Source organism: Nycticebus coucang, chromosome 9 (assembly GCF_027406575.1).
Source record: "Nycticebus coucang isolate mNycCou1 chromosome 9, mNycCou1.pri, whole genome shotgun sequence".
In the NCBI taxonomy this organism is placed as follows: domain Eukaryota; kingdom Metazoa; phylum Chordata; class Mammalia; order Primates; family Lorisidae; genus Nycticebus; species Nycticebus coucang.
The window spans coordinates 124065955-124079673 of record NC_069788.1 but is presented as its reverse complement, the minus strand read 5'-3'; the positions used below and the strand labels follow the sequence as shown (position 1 = coordinate 124079673).

The window sequence follows — 13719 nt, the reverse complement described above, 5'->3', positions numbered from 1 at the left end:
GACACAGTGAGACTTTGTCTCCAAAAAAAAAAAGTTAATCCTCTAATAATTTCAGGGGTAAATAAACCTTTTTTTTTTTTTTTTTTTTTTATTGTTGGGGATTCATTGAGGGTACAATAAGCCAGGAAATAAACCTTTATAACCTTAAATTAGCTTTCAAAGACTTAACAGTAGACAACTGCACGTGGACAGTGTTTATTTCTTTCAGAAAGCATTCTTATAAAACATCTCTATGAGTAAGAATGGGCTGGTCAGTCAGAATTCTTCAGTTAAAAGTCAGGCTGCTGCTCCTCTTATTTGCTGTCTTTGAACAAATTATTTAACCTGTCTTCCTACTTTCTACTACCTATCTCATAAGATCACTGAGAGGATCAAATATGATACTGCACATCAAGTATTTGCAGAGTCCAACAGGAAAGCAGCACTCTGCTGTTAGCTAGCACTTATGTAGCAACTACTAAAATAATAAGTTAATTCCTTAATGAGCCTCAGGCAGGTCAAACTAGATAAGCTCAAGCACCAGCAGTAAGTGGTACTAAATAGCAAAACCAAATTCAAACCCAAGTTCTTCAGACTCCTTCACCCGCCAATCTTTCCACTACACCACACGATGTTATGTGGCTATTAAAGCACTGGGCAATAAAGAACTTGCATAAAACCTTACAGTTAATAAGGTCAAAGACCTGTAGGTCTCCTAATAACTGACCTCCAGCTTATTACACCAGACCAGACTGTTTCCTTGGCAACTCAAATGACTCATGTATAAGAATAATAATTGTCCTACATTTTCCACTGAGAATGTAGCAAACATCAAGCCTGTTTTTAGACAATATACTTAATGAAACTCACCATAAACTCTGATAACTGTAGATATTACTCAAAGACGTCTGGGTAAATGACATTCTCCTCGAGCATGGTAGGCTGCTACAATCCTACGGTCCCTGTGAAATCTGTGCAAAGTGAAAGCTGTCTTTTTTTTTTTTTATGACAGAGTCTCACTCTTGGCCTGGGTAGAGTGCTGTAGCATCATAGCTCACAGCAACCTCATACTCCTGGGCTTAAGCAGTCCTCTTGTCTCGGCCTCCCAACTTGCTGGGACCACAGGTAGTTTTTCTATTTTTAGGAGAGATGGGGTATCACTCTCGCTCAGGCTGGTCTTGAACTCCAGAGCTCAGGCATTCCACCTGCTGTGGCCTCCCAGAGTGCTAGGATTACAGGCAAGAGCCACTGTGCCAGGCCCAAAGCAAAAACTGTCTTAAAGGACTTGTCACCGGATTAGCTGTCATCCCCCCATTTGTAAAAATATGAGGGCTGGTGTTTACAGAAAGTTAAATGCTTCTGGCTAGTAGTGTACTCTCCTACCTGCTTATTTTCATAAACCCATTAAATGAGAATAAAGTCCAAAAGTGTTATTTCCATGAAAACAAAGTTTTTTGGAAGGCATTGATGAAAAACTGGAAAAAGCTAGAAAAGATCCGATACTGGGAGTATGTCCTAGTGCCTACATTTTCATTCCACTTTAAAGAAAATGATACTAGCGGCGCCTGTGGCTCAGTGGGTAGGGCGCCAGCCCCATATACCAAAGATGGTGGGTTCAAACCTGGCCCCGGCCAAATTGCAACAAAAAAATAGCTGGGCATTGTAGTGGGCACCTGTGGTCCCAGCTACTCGGGAGGCTGAGGCAAGAGAATCACCTAAGCCCAGGACTTGGAGGTTGCTGTGAGCTGTGTGACGCCACAACACTCTACCGAGGGTGATAAAGTGAGACTCTGTCTCTACAAAAAAAAAAAAAAAGAGAGAGAGAAGGAGAATGATACTAGAAATCATTTTTTAGAGTACAATTTATGAAAAGATCAAGATACCCTCTACTCTAAGAGATTGGTCCAATTAAAAAGATAGGAAAATAAAGGTAAAATTAAATGTTTTAAGGGAAAACATTTTGTTGTTGTTTTGTTTGGTTGGTTGGTTTTCTGTTATTTTGAGACAGAGTCTCACTCTGTCTCCCCTGGGTAGAATGCCATGGCAACATCATATAGCTCATAGCAACCTCAAACTCCTGGGCTCAAGTGATCCTCCTGCCTCAGCCTCTGTAGCTGGAACTACAGGTGCCCACTACAATACCTGGCTAATTTTTCTATTTTTAGTAGAGCCAGGGTCTCTCTCTTGCTCAGGCTGGTCTCAAACTCCTAAGCTCAAAAGATCTACCCACTTCGGCCTCCCAGAGTGCTAGGATTACAGGCGTGAGCCACCGTGCCTAGCCAAGTGAAAACATTTAAATATACATGTGTATTTTGAGTCCTTGCTTTAACCACCTTTTTAAATTAATTACCCAATGGTCTTAATCACGTGTGGCTGCAGGCCTGTAGTCTTAATACTTTGGGAGGAGGCAGGTAGATTGCTTGAGCTCAGGAGTTGGAGACCTGCCTGAACAAGAGTGAGACGCAGTCTCTAAAAATAGCTGGGCATTGTGATGGGCGCCTATAGTCCAGCTACTTGGGAGGTTGAGGGAAGAGAATCACATGAGCCCAAGAGTTTGAGGTTGCTATGAGCTGTGACATCAGGGCAGGCTACCTGGGGCAACAAAGTGAGATGCTGTCTCAAAAAAAAAAAAAAAAAATCATGTGGGGCAGATAAGACATTCTCACCACATTCTAACATCACTCTCTCCACCAAGGGGCTCCTGATTGCTCCCTGCCAAGTTCTTTTACTCTGATACTTCCCAAAAGAGACAAGGAGTATGCATCCAAGAATGAGATATTCATCAAAGGAAGGATTGCAGGATAAAGATTTAATTCATTTGGGCAGCACCGTGGCTCAGTGGGTAGAGCACCAGCCCCATATACGGAGGGTGGCAGGTTTGAACCCAGCCCTGACTAAACTGCAACAAAAAAAAAAAGTCAGGCGTTGTGACAGGCACCTGTGGTCCCAGCTACTAGAGAGGCTGAGGCAAGAGAATCACCTAAGCCCAGGAGTTGGAGGTTGCCGTGAGCTGTAACGCCACAGCACTCTACCAACGTCAATAAAGTGAGACTCTGTCTCAAAAAAAAAAAAAATTTTTAATTCATTTGTTCAACAACTACTATCATGCAACTGCTACACACCAAAACACTGCCCTACACCTACAGTCTCCAACGTTTTTGGCATCAGGGACTGGTTTCATGAAAGACAATTTTTCCATTTTTCTATGGACTGATGGAGGGTGGAGGAAGGGTGTGCATGGGGAATGATTTAAGTCTGCAAGCAATTTATTACGGTCTATATTTGCAACCACTCCCCAGCATTCACATCACCGCCTCAGATCACCAAGGCACTAGATTCTCATAAGGAGCACACAGCCTAGATCCCAAACATGCACAGTTTACACTTGGATTTGTGCTCCTTTGAGAATCTAATTCCTCCGCTGATGTAACAGGAGACAGCTCTAAGGCCCAGAGAGACTGTAAATAGGGATGAAGCTTCACTGGTTTGCCACTGCTCACCTTCTGCTGTGCAACCCTATTTCTAACAGGCCATGGCCCAGGGGTTGGAGACCCCAGCCCTAAACTCTAAGTATCCATCAATAAACAAAACTGACAAGGAAGTCCTGCCCTCACAGAGGTTATGTTATAGTGTGTGTCTGGGGGGAGGGGAAAGACAATAAACACACTCAACATGGAAATTATATAGCATGACAGAAGGTGACAAGTGCCATGGATTTGGAGCAGGGTACATGGAGCAGAGTGGTGGGGGTGGTGCATATCGCTCTTGGCCTTTTGGCTAAGATCGAGTGTAGAAGTAGACGAGAGTAGTTTTAAAACAGGCAGACTTTTTTGAGAAAGTGACCTTTAAGGAGCAAAGACTTGAAGGAGAGAAGGGAATAAGCCACGCAAGTATCACTTTTAATCCAAGAAGGGGCAACAGCCAGTGTAGTAGTCCTAAAATGGCCAGTGAAACTGGAAAGAAAGAAGCTGGAAGAAGAACAGCAGCTGACCTGAGAGGTAAGGGGGAGTAGGGAGAGTGAAGAGTGGTCAGATTCTATAAGGCCTCATATGCCATAAGAACTTGAGCTTGAACTCTGCCTACAGGAAGTGATCGCAGCATTTTGAACAGACAAGTGATGAGGTCTGGTTGCTATGCTAAAAGACTATAGGGAGCTGGTGTAGAAGCAGGGAGACCAGTTAGGAGGCTAATTGCAGAAATCCAGATAAAAGAGAAAGGGTTGGACCAGGCTGATAAAAGCAGAGGAAGTAGTAAAAAGTGACTGGATTCTGGATATATTTTCAAAATACAGTAGAGCACAGAATATCAAGTGTGAAAAAGGTAAGTTAGAAATGACTTCAACATTTTTTGCCACCAGAAAAGATGGGCCAGGCTGTGCCTTAGGTAGGTTTAAAAAGGAATATGGAAGTTTAGTTTGAGTTGACCACTGCACAGCCAAGTGGATAGGCCCAATGGGTTGTCGGGAGTGCAAGAAGTCAGTCCAGACTCAATATAAATATGAGAGCCATCAGCATATGGGTATTTAAAGCCATGACACAGGCTGAGATCACCGGAGGAATATAAAAAGAAAAGTGAGCCGAAGACTAAGCATGTCAATTTTAAGAGGATGACCCATAAATACTGAATAAGTGAAGCAATTAGTGATGAGATTGCCAGAAGAATATAAAAAGAAAACTGAACCAAAGAATAACCACATCAACTTTAAGAGTACAAGATGACCAATTAAGATGGAATGAGCAAAGCAATTATTCAAGAGAGAAAAGCAAATGGTCCTGTAAGAAGACAAGTATAAACTAAGTTACATTTAGTGTACAAATCATTTTGCTGAAACCAGATGTTAAAAGTTCTTAGCCTGTAGTAGCAAAGATAATATGCAAGATAGTAAGTAACTTTTTTAAAGAGTTGAGCATTTCTTATTTCCTAGGAATATTATATTTCCTATTGGAGTCTCTATTAAACCTTTCTTAGTATTAAAAATATTAACATACTGCCTATTTTCTTTTTACATAAAACCATTTAAAAGCCTATACCATTTTTAAGAGGAAAATAGCCTCAATAGTTTCTGTCACCATTCTCAAAGACCAAAAATACATTTAAGCACAATAGCCTGGCATACACAGTTATAAAGTGTGATTTCTTTTCTTTTTCTAGATCTCAAGTATATAGAAGATTAAGGTAATCAAACTCCTTAGTTCATGACACTTAAGGTTTGTCCCCTTACTCTTTAATTTCCTATGTATAGGAAAAAATAGCTTATATTCATATTTAAACCAATTTTCCCAGTGATCTGCATATAAATTACATTTTTCTCATGGAGACACTCAAAGTCATGTCCACAAGAACTGAAAGAGGAAGCAATGAAATGCATTATTTGCATATGAGTGATCAGCAATTATCACTTCTAGACTTCACTTGTTTCTACCTTCTATACTTGGATTTACCTTCAAAGTATCTATTAATAAAAACACAGAGCAAAACAGTTCATAAGTTAAAACTTCCTCTAATACTGATATATGATTTCTCTGCTTTACATATGCTCTTCTAGTACATATTAAGTCAGATACCCAAGAAACCCAAAACCTTTCTCAAACCGTTAAGTTTATTAACTTCAAATTTTTAGAAAATACTAGAGATCTTTTAGATCAAAATTGTGTTGGCTATAAAAAATAAGCATACAGTTAAAAATACATCTTCCATATATCTCAAGTAAAAGTCAAGTTAAGAATTTACTGAATGACAATCTTCACATCCATTCTTACAAAACCTCAAGTCTTTACTTTTTAGGCCTTTAGAAAAGTCTACTGACTGATACTTAAAAGATAATTATTAAAACGATCTCCCTTTCAAAAACAGATTAAAGTTTACAAACTAAAGGTGGCCTGAGATGAAAAATTATTAGGGAAAAACCAACAGAAGAGATTGATATAAAAGGATATAGAAATATCTAAATTGGAAACAAAATCATAAACTAATGGCTCTTCATACTACTGACCCTGAATCATCAAGTGTTAAATCTTGATAATCTTTTTAATTTTTAAATGTTTAATACATTTAAGAAAATTCTTCAACAGATCTTACCACATTTTAAGTTTCAGTGTTAGTCTCATAAGGTAAATTAGAACATCTTATTCTCTAAATTCATCTGGTTGGATACTGTTTTGTCTGCTGAAGGCTATAAAATGAGAAGATAACATTTCTAACTCAATGTTGAGTGAGAGGGGAATGTTGGTAGAACCTACCAACAATAAACCCAGCTGTTTCGTGTTAGATCCTCCAATCAAAGAGAAGGGAAAAAGAGCCTTGTTTGAAAGGCAACACATCCAACAGAAAAGTCTAATGCCAGTTACGTCTACCCAAAATATAGATCAACTCAAGAGTATTCCTGTGTTGTTCTAGGAAGATTATCCCAAATCTCATCCGCAGCTTCTTTTAGCCAAACTGGGGATACTGCTGCCTAAGTACTCGCACTTAATACAGCCAAATTCAAACTCCAAGACAACTCCCACACAGTTCCGATCTTTAGCTGCCTATAGGTGTTTTAATTTCTCACAGCTTTCCACAAAGCATCTCCAGAAAAAAAAAAAAAAAAAAAACTACAACTTTGAACAGTTAACTTCAACTGCAGCTTCTTGAGCCGACCTCACTCACATGGCTGCTAAGGCCCCACGAGGCCAAGTGAGACCCGCCGTCCTCCCGAGAGGAGGCCGCCACCGAGCGGTCCACGTCCCCGACCACAGGGGCGCCGCCGGACCGCGCTCACCCCGGGTGCTCGCCGCCCCGCCGCTCCTCGGACCGCCGCCCTGGTTTCCCGACCAGGTCCCCAAGGCCAAAATTCCCATTGTTGGACCTCGACACGGAGAAGAGACTCGCTACGAAGACACACCCCTCAAAGAGCAAGGACAACTTCGCCCTCCCAGAGGGCGGCCCGCAGATTTGTCTTAAAGTCCCCTACACGCTGGCCTCCAGTCCCCAACCGTCCCCCACCTCCAGGAGCGGGGACGCGGCGGGCGGCGGGGCGGCGGGGCGGGGAGGAGCCCGGGGTGCCGAGCAGCCGCAGAGCCCGCCCGGAGGGGCCGGGACCGGAACCCGGCACGGCGCAAGCGTGGCGCGGCCGAGGACGCGCTCCCTCCGCGCACCGGCGGAGCAGAGGTAATCCGCCTTCCCTGTTCTGCCCGCAGGCCTGGCTAAAAATAGGCTCTGCGGTCACCCCGGAACCCGCTTGGCCGACCTTGTCGTCCGGAGACATCCCCGGGCGTCCTCGCCTAGCCCGAACTGGGATAAGACCTGGGTGCCAGGCAAGGCCGAAACGGCGTCCCGGCCTGAGCCGCAGCCGGGAGGCGGCGACTGGACGCCCGAGGCCTACCCAGCGGGCGGCGACGGACAGCATCCGGGACCCGCGGCCGCGCCCCCCCACCCGGCGCGTACCCCCGCCCGCCTGGACACAGCGGTCGGCGCCACCATCCTCCCCGCAGGCTCTGCGGCCGGCGCCCGGGCCCGTGCGCGACCTGCCTGCCCTCACCCTGCGCGGCTGGGAAAGGAGAACGGGAAGACGCGGCGGCGGCGGCGGCGGCGGCGGCAGCGCCGGCACTACAGCCCGGGCTGCCCGCTCCGAGGCGCCGCCGCAGTAGCTTAGGTGCCGTCGCACCGCCCGGCCGGAAACGGGGGGGCGGGGAGGCGGGGCGGGGCCCAGAGACGGCCCCTTAAAGGCACAGGCACCTGGAGTTGGCTTCTTAAAAGCACAGGCGCCCCAGAGTTGGCCGGCTTCGGGTTCTAGGACTTTCACCCAGACGGAGTCCACTTCCCTGTGAGGCCTCGCTCGCCCATGGAAGCAGCCTCTCCGCCTTCTCTCCGGCCCCGCGCCAGGCCTGCTCCTCCACCTGTGTCGCCATGGGTCTCAGGAAAGCTCCTGGAAGCGAGAACCTCCTACTCCCTCCTTGCGGAACGTCTCTGAAGTCTCCTTGGAGCAGCCCTAGCTACACACGCAGAGGGAAGCTAGAAACGACCCAGGTTGACGTGTGTGCAAGTGTGAGGAGACTGTCGCAGGCGGCCACCCCGGCCAGGCAGCCGTTGAGACCGGCCGGCCGCCCCTCCGCTGGTGGAGGGCTTTGCGGTTGTGTGAACGGTCATGCTTTGTCGCTTTTCTATCTCTCACTGATTGCCTGGCGCTGCCCAGGACACATACCCTCCAAGCGCTCTGCAAATGTTAGGAGAGTTCAGCATTATTCAAAAATTTCTTGTATGAGAGCAGAGATGCATGAAATTAGACCTCGCCACCATCACCCCCTGTATCCTGACCAAGTGGGAACAGGAGCAGTCTCTAAAGGAGTGGATGGCGGAACAGCTTCCACGCAGAATTCCGGTAATATAGGCTGATTAGAAGTACCCTATACTGTACGTTTACATTGTAAATATTTTGTCTGAGCTTTCTAAAGCACCTTCAAAGTTCAGGTGAAAAGTGAACATTATATAAAGAACTCGTCTTCGTCATTGTGTTCTCCAAAGATGCATTCTGTCTTAATTTAACAAAAGAGGCGTCCTCTTTTTCTTTTCTCATTAGAATTTCTCAGCTCCTCAGCAGCTCCAGTGCCCTCAAAGCAATCTCTGAAGCACTGGCTCTCTTCTGAGCATGTTCCAGAACATCCAGCTTTGCTGAAAAGGAAAGCCATTGGTCTCTTAATACAAAAGGGTCTCTTAATACAAAATATATTTATCGTTTTTGTAATGACGTTGAAAAGACCTCTTGATTACTTTACAAACAGCCTTGTAAATTCCTCAGGTTTTAGGTTATAATAAAATTTTCTGTCATTTTCCTAATTTTAATAAAACCACAGTCATTTTAGGGACAGTGATATTTAAGTACACTTGTAAATGGGATAGTATGTGGCATTTAGCTACATGTTTTCTGTAAATATACTACTGCTTGCAGTCAAGGATCACTTCTATGTGGCATAGTTTGAAACAAAGAAGCACAAATGTATCCGCTAGTTCCCCTTTTCTGAGCTTTTGAAAGGGAAGTGCTGGAATGCTTTATTCTTCATAATGTTTCTATTTATTCACACCATCACAAAAAGATTTACTAGAAATGTTATGAATGGCAAGCCCAAATGGCATTAAGATCAACCTCTAAGTTTTGAAGTATTATAATTAACTATAATTAATATATATAATTAAACTAAGATGTAATTAACTTTGGTTCTGCTTACTACAGTGCCACTGAAACCAACCAACTTGTTAAAAAGGACTAGCGTGCCCAGCATTTGAGGTACCTCTAGTTGCAACAACTAAAAAATTAGATTTTATTGAAAACTATAAACTGTGCTGTAACCTAAAGAGGACCCATCTCTCTCTCTCTCTCCCTCTTTTTTTTTTTTTTTTTTTTGTAGATACAGTCTCGCTTTCTTGCTCTTGGTGGAGTGCTATGGCATTACAGCAACCCCCAACTCCTGGGCTTAGGTGATTCTCTTGCCTCAGCCTCCAGAGTAGCTGGGACTACAGGTGCCTACCACAAGGCCCGGCTATTTTTTTGTTGCAGTTTGGCCAGGGCTGGGTCTGAACCCGCCACCCTCAGTATATAGGGCCAGCACCCCACCCACTGAGCCACAGAGGACCCTTCTCTTTTTTTTTTAAAGAAAACTGAAATTTACTAACATAAGTCTTCTGACTTTTAATGTATAACAATTCTCTTTTTCCTCAGTTTTGAGAAAGTTTTAAACATTCATGGTACACTGCTCTACTGCAGATGGAAAGCAAGCGGGCTATTCCTATTTTGTCTAGGGCAGACTTCCCAAAGTGGTGAGTTATACAAAGATATGAGCAATGCTTGAATAACAGATTATATCTTCTTAGTCCATCACATTAGGGATGGCAGAGATGAAAGCACAGTGGAAGCAATTCACAGAACTTAAAATAAAGGGTGGTTCCAGATCTATATCCACCTAGATAATGGCGTGGGGGAGGGTCATAGAAACATCCCCCGCTGCAGAGGTAGAAGTAACCAGCTGTGCTAGCAAAGCATCTGACACCTAACAGTGCTTAACAGAGAGGTCTGCATTGTTCAAGCATGTGTTTTCATGACAGATTAAAGATGACCACAAATCAGCTCCGTGCCTGTGGCTCATGGGGTTAAGGCGCTAGCCACATGCACCTGAGCTGGCAGGTTCTAATCCAGCCTGGGCCCGCCAAACAACAATGACAGCTGCAACCAAAAAAAATAGCCGGGCATTGTGGTGGGCACCGGTAGTTCCAGCTACTTGGGAGGCAGAGGCAGGAGAATCGCTCGAGCCCAGTAGTTGAAGGTTGCTGTGAGCTGTGATGCTACAGCACTCTACCCAGGGCTAAGGCTCTGTCTCGAAAAAGAAAAAAAGACCACAAATTATTTGCCATTCTTTGTATGTTCCCTCCTCTTGAAACTGGAAGGCTCTGTGACTGTTGTGACCAGAACATGGCAGAAGTAATGTTTTGGCAAGTTGTGGGCCCCAGCTATACGAGATAGGCAGCTCCACACTCTCTTGGAACTATTGATTTCAGAGCCCTGAGATGCCTGCCATGTAAGAAGTCGAACTTCCTTGCTGAAGAGGCCATCTGGAAAGACCCTGAAGACTAACTACATCAGGAAAGAGATGAGCCCAGCTGGACCCAGCCTTCCAAGTAATTGGCCCCTTTGAGATGCCAGGTAGATATATACATACAGCCTTCTTGAACCGCAGACCCTTCACACCACAAGCTCAGTAGAATATGACCCCAGCTAACACTACATGAAGCAGAAGAATCATCCCACCACCTTCTGCCTGAATATCTGACCCCACAGAAGTAAAATAATTTTTGTGATTTGGTGATGATTTTTCATGCAGTAGGTAAATGGAACAGCTTTCTTCCACTTTTCTAAACAGCAGAAAGATATCTTGTTTAAGCAAGGTTGTTCATACAATCCCAAACATCACTGGAGCCTTTTTCAAGGGAAATTTAGGCAGGAATGAGTGGGAAGGTAAAGCTAGTATATAGCACAATTTAATGTGATTGAAATCAGTTTAATGTCTCCCATTTTCAAAGGCATCCCAATGAATTGGAAGCTGGTGGATTAAATGAACACAGAGGAACTAGTATTTATTGTGCATATATGTTACTGTATGCACTGTACCAGTATGTACATTTGCTCACAAAGTCTTCGTAACAGCCCTAGATTGCAGTAACATAGAATAACCGCTAATACAAGGACACAAGCCTCAAAAACTAATACTTGAGCCTAGATTTGTTACATTCCAATGTCCACGTACGTGTCATTGTATTATGTTGACCCCCAAATGTAAACCTTTAGATATATAAACAACTAAAATGTGAATTTTCATTTATATATATATGTTTTACTTATTCATGATCTTTTGTCATTAACATAAATAATAACATGTATAACATTAAATTATACATGTTATAATTACACTGGTTGCAGTCAGCATCATGTAAACTCTTCTGAGAGAACATAACGTTGATGTACATATTTCTGTCCAAGCACACCTCATAGCTGGAAGAATCAACCTTCAAAGGCTCTATAATTCTTGACACCATGATTTTTATACACTTCCTGATAAAGATTTGTTTTTTAAATAATGAATTTCCAGTCACAAACCTTGTTTCACTCCCTGGCTCTGTTCCTTTTTAGTTGTGTGACTTTGGACAAGTCGCTCCCTTCTCAGAGCTTTATCTCACTAATTAAGGCCAAGAGTACTTAGTCTAAGGGTGACTGTGAGATAGAAAGAGATAATGTATTTCAAAGTATGTTTAAACTATTAAAATGGCACATAACTAGAAAATAGACTAACCACCTTATTATAAATTCTTAACATGAATATTACATAAGGCATCATTTAACCTGTATGATATCTGAATAACTACCATCTTAGCTACTTTTCATGTAACGTGTATAATTGCTAATTCTGACAACTGCATGAGATGTGATTATGCTCATTTTACAGAAAAGAAAGCAAGCTCAGACAATGAAATGACTTGCTAAGGAAGGTCAAAGGACTAGGAAGTGGCAGAGTGGGAGCTGAAATCCAAAGTCCAGCCTCCTTTCACTGCATCAGACACCCTTCCAGACGCCAGTGGGCTGGTTTACTTGCTTATACAGCATAAAAAGGGAAGGATTAACATCTTTCTTCTCACTTTCAGGCCAAACCACTCTTAGTCTCACTAGAAAGATGGGAGTCATTAAAAACTTTACATATAGGGCGGCGCCTGTGGCTCAGTCCGTAAGGCGCCGGCCCCATATACCGAGGGTGGTGGGTTCAAACCCAGCCCCGGCCAAACTGCAACCAAAAAAATAGCCGGGCATTGTGGCAGGCGCCTGTAGTCCCAGCTACTCAGGAGGCTGAGGCAAGAGAATCACTTAAGCCCAGGAGTTGGAGGTTGCTGTGAGCTGTGTGAGGCCACGGCCCTCTACTGAGGGCCATAGTGTGAGACTCTATCTCTACAAAAAAAAAAAAACTTTACATATGATTCAACATCTTTCCTCAGTAGAGACTTCAGTTTAAAGTCCCTCACTGATATACAATTCTTCTAACACTCTAAACTCAATCAAGGACATGCTTTTAATTGCATGGGTATTGTGAAAAATAAAAAGTAAAAAAGGAAGTAGAAGGAAGTTTGTTAAAATCACCTATACATAGTCTCACATCTAAACAACAGCAAAAAACATTTTTTCATTTCTTCTATTTTTAAAAATCTGTGCATGTGTTTATTATGTTATAATTGTGATTATAAATACTAAATGAAGTAGCACATTAAAAAGTTTTAGATAATTCCCTGCTTTTTAACATCCATTTTTTTTTTTCTAACTTTAAGATTAACTCATCAAGTTGACAGCACTGTTGTTACATATTTTAAAAGACCAAAGAGACAGAACAAAGAAGCATGATGAGTTGTCCTTGACAGGATCCTCTTGCAAAAAAAAAGAAATATATATATATATATATATAAAATGAAATATATTTTTGGTACAAATCAGAGCTATTTGAATACTAGATGACTACTATTTTCTTGTGTGTGATTATATATGTGTTTATAATATAGAGTTAGGTAGATTATCCTTATTTCTCAGAAACACCCACTGAAGTATTTGTAATAAAATCTCATTAAGTCTGTAATTTATTTTCAAATGACTCAGAAAAATATATATAGATAAAAATAATATAGAAAAAATGTCAATAATTACTGAGTCTAAGTGGTATATGTACAACTGTACGTTGTGCTATTTTTCAACCTCTCTGTAAATTTCAATTTTTTCATGATAAAATACTGAGGGAATGGGGTGGCACCTGTGGCTCAAAGGAGCAGGGCACCAGCCCCATATGCTGGGGGTGGCGGGTTCAAACCCAGCCCCGGCTAAAATACTGAGGGAAAAATCAAAAAAGAAGCATATATGTCTGTCACAGAAAATTTGCAGGGAAAAAAAACGTAGACAGGGGCCAGGGTGGTTCTCAAACTTTCTTTTGTTTGTGATGGTCACCTTTCTTTAGAAATATTTTAAAGAGTTTATTAGAATCAACCTTCTAGTCTTCCCCTTCATTTTACCCATCACTCACAGGTCTTATCTCCCAGTTCTTTCCAACTCTTTGAGTGTCCTCTCATAAAATCTTCATGGCTCTCCTTAATGGTGGACGCTACACTTTCACTAGTAAGACCCACGAATGATGTTCAGGGTAATAGAAGATCACTTTGTAGTTCTTTAGTCTTCACTTGACAACT

At 42.7% G+C, this 13719-nt stretch overlaps 1 protein-coding gene across 14 annotated transcripts in view; it reads right to left on the bottom strand.

Annotated features, from left to right (window-relative positions):
• Positions 1 to 7619, bottom strand: part of KTN1 (kinectin 1) — a 128897-nt gene extending 121278 nt beyond the window's left edge. For 13 of the 14 annotated variants that reach the window (XM_053603847.1, XM_053603851.1, XM_053603852.1 and 10 more), the window contains exon 1: positions 7499 to 7619. The gene's annotated coding sequence lies outside the window, so the exon portion shown is untranslated. The remainder of the gene's footprint in view (positions 1 to 7498) is intronic. The other variant, XM_053603848.1, reaches the window with a different exon arrangement.
• Between the last annotated feature and the right edge of the window lie 6100 nt (positions 7620 to 13719).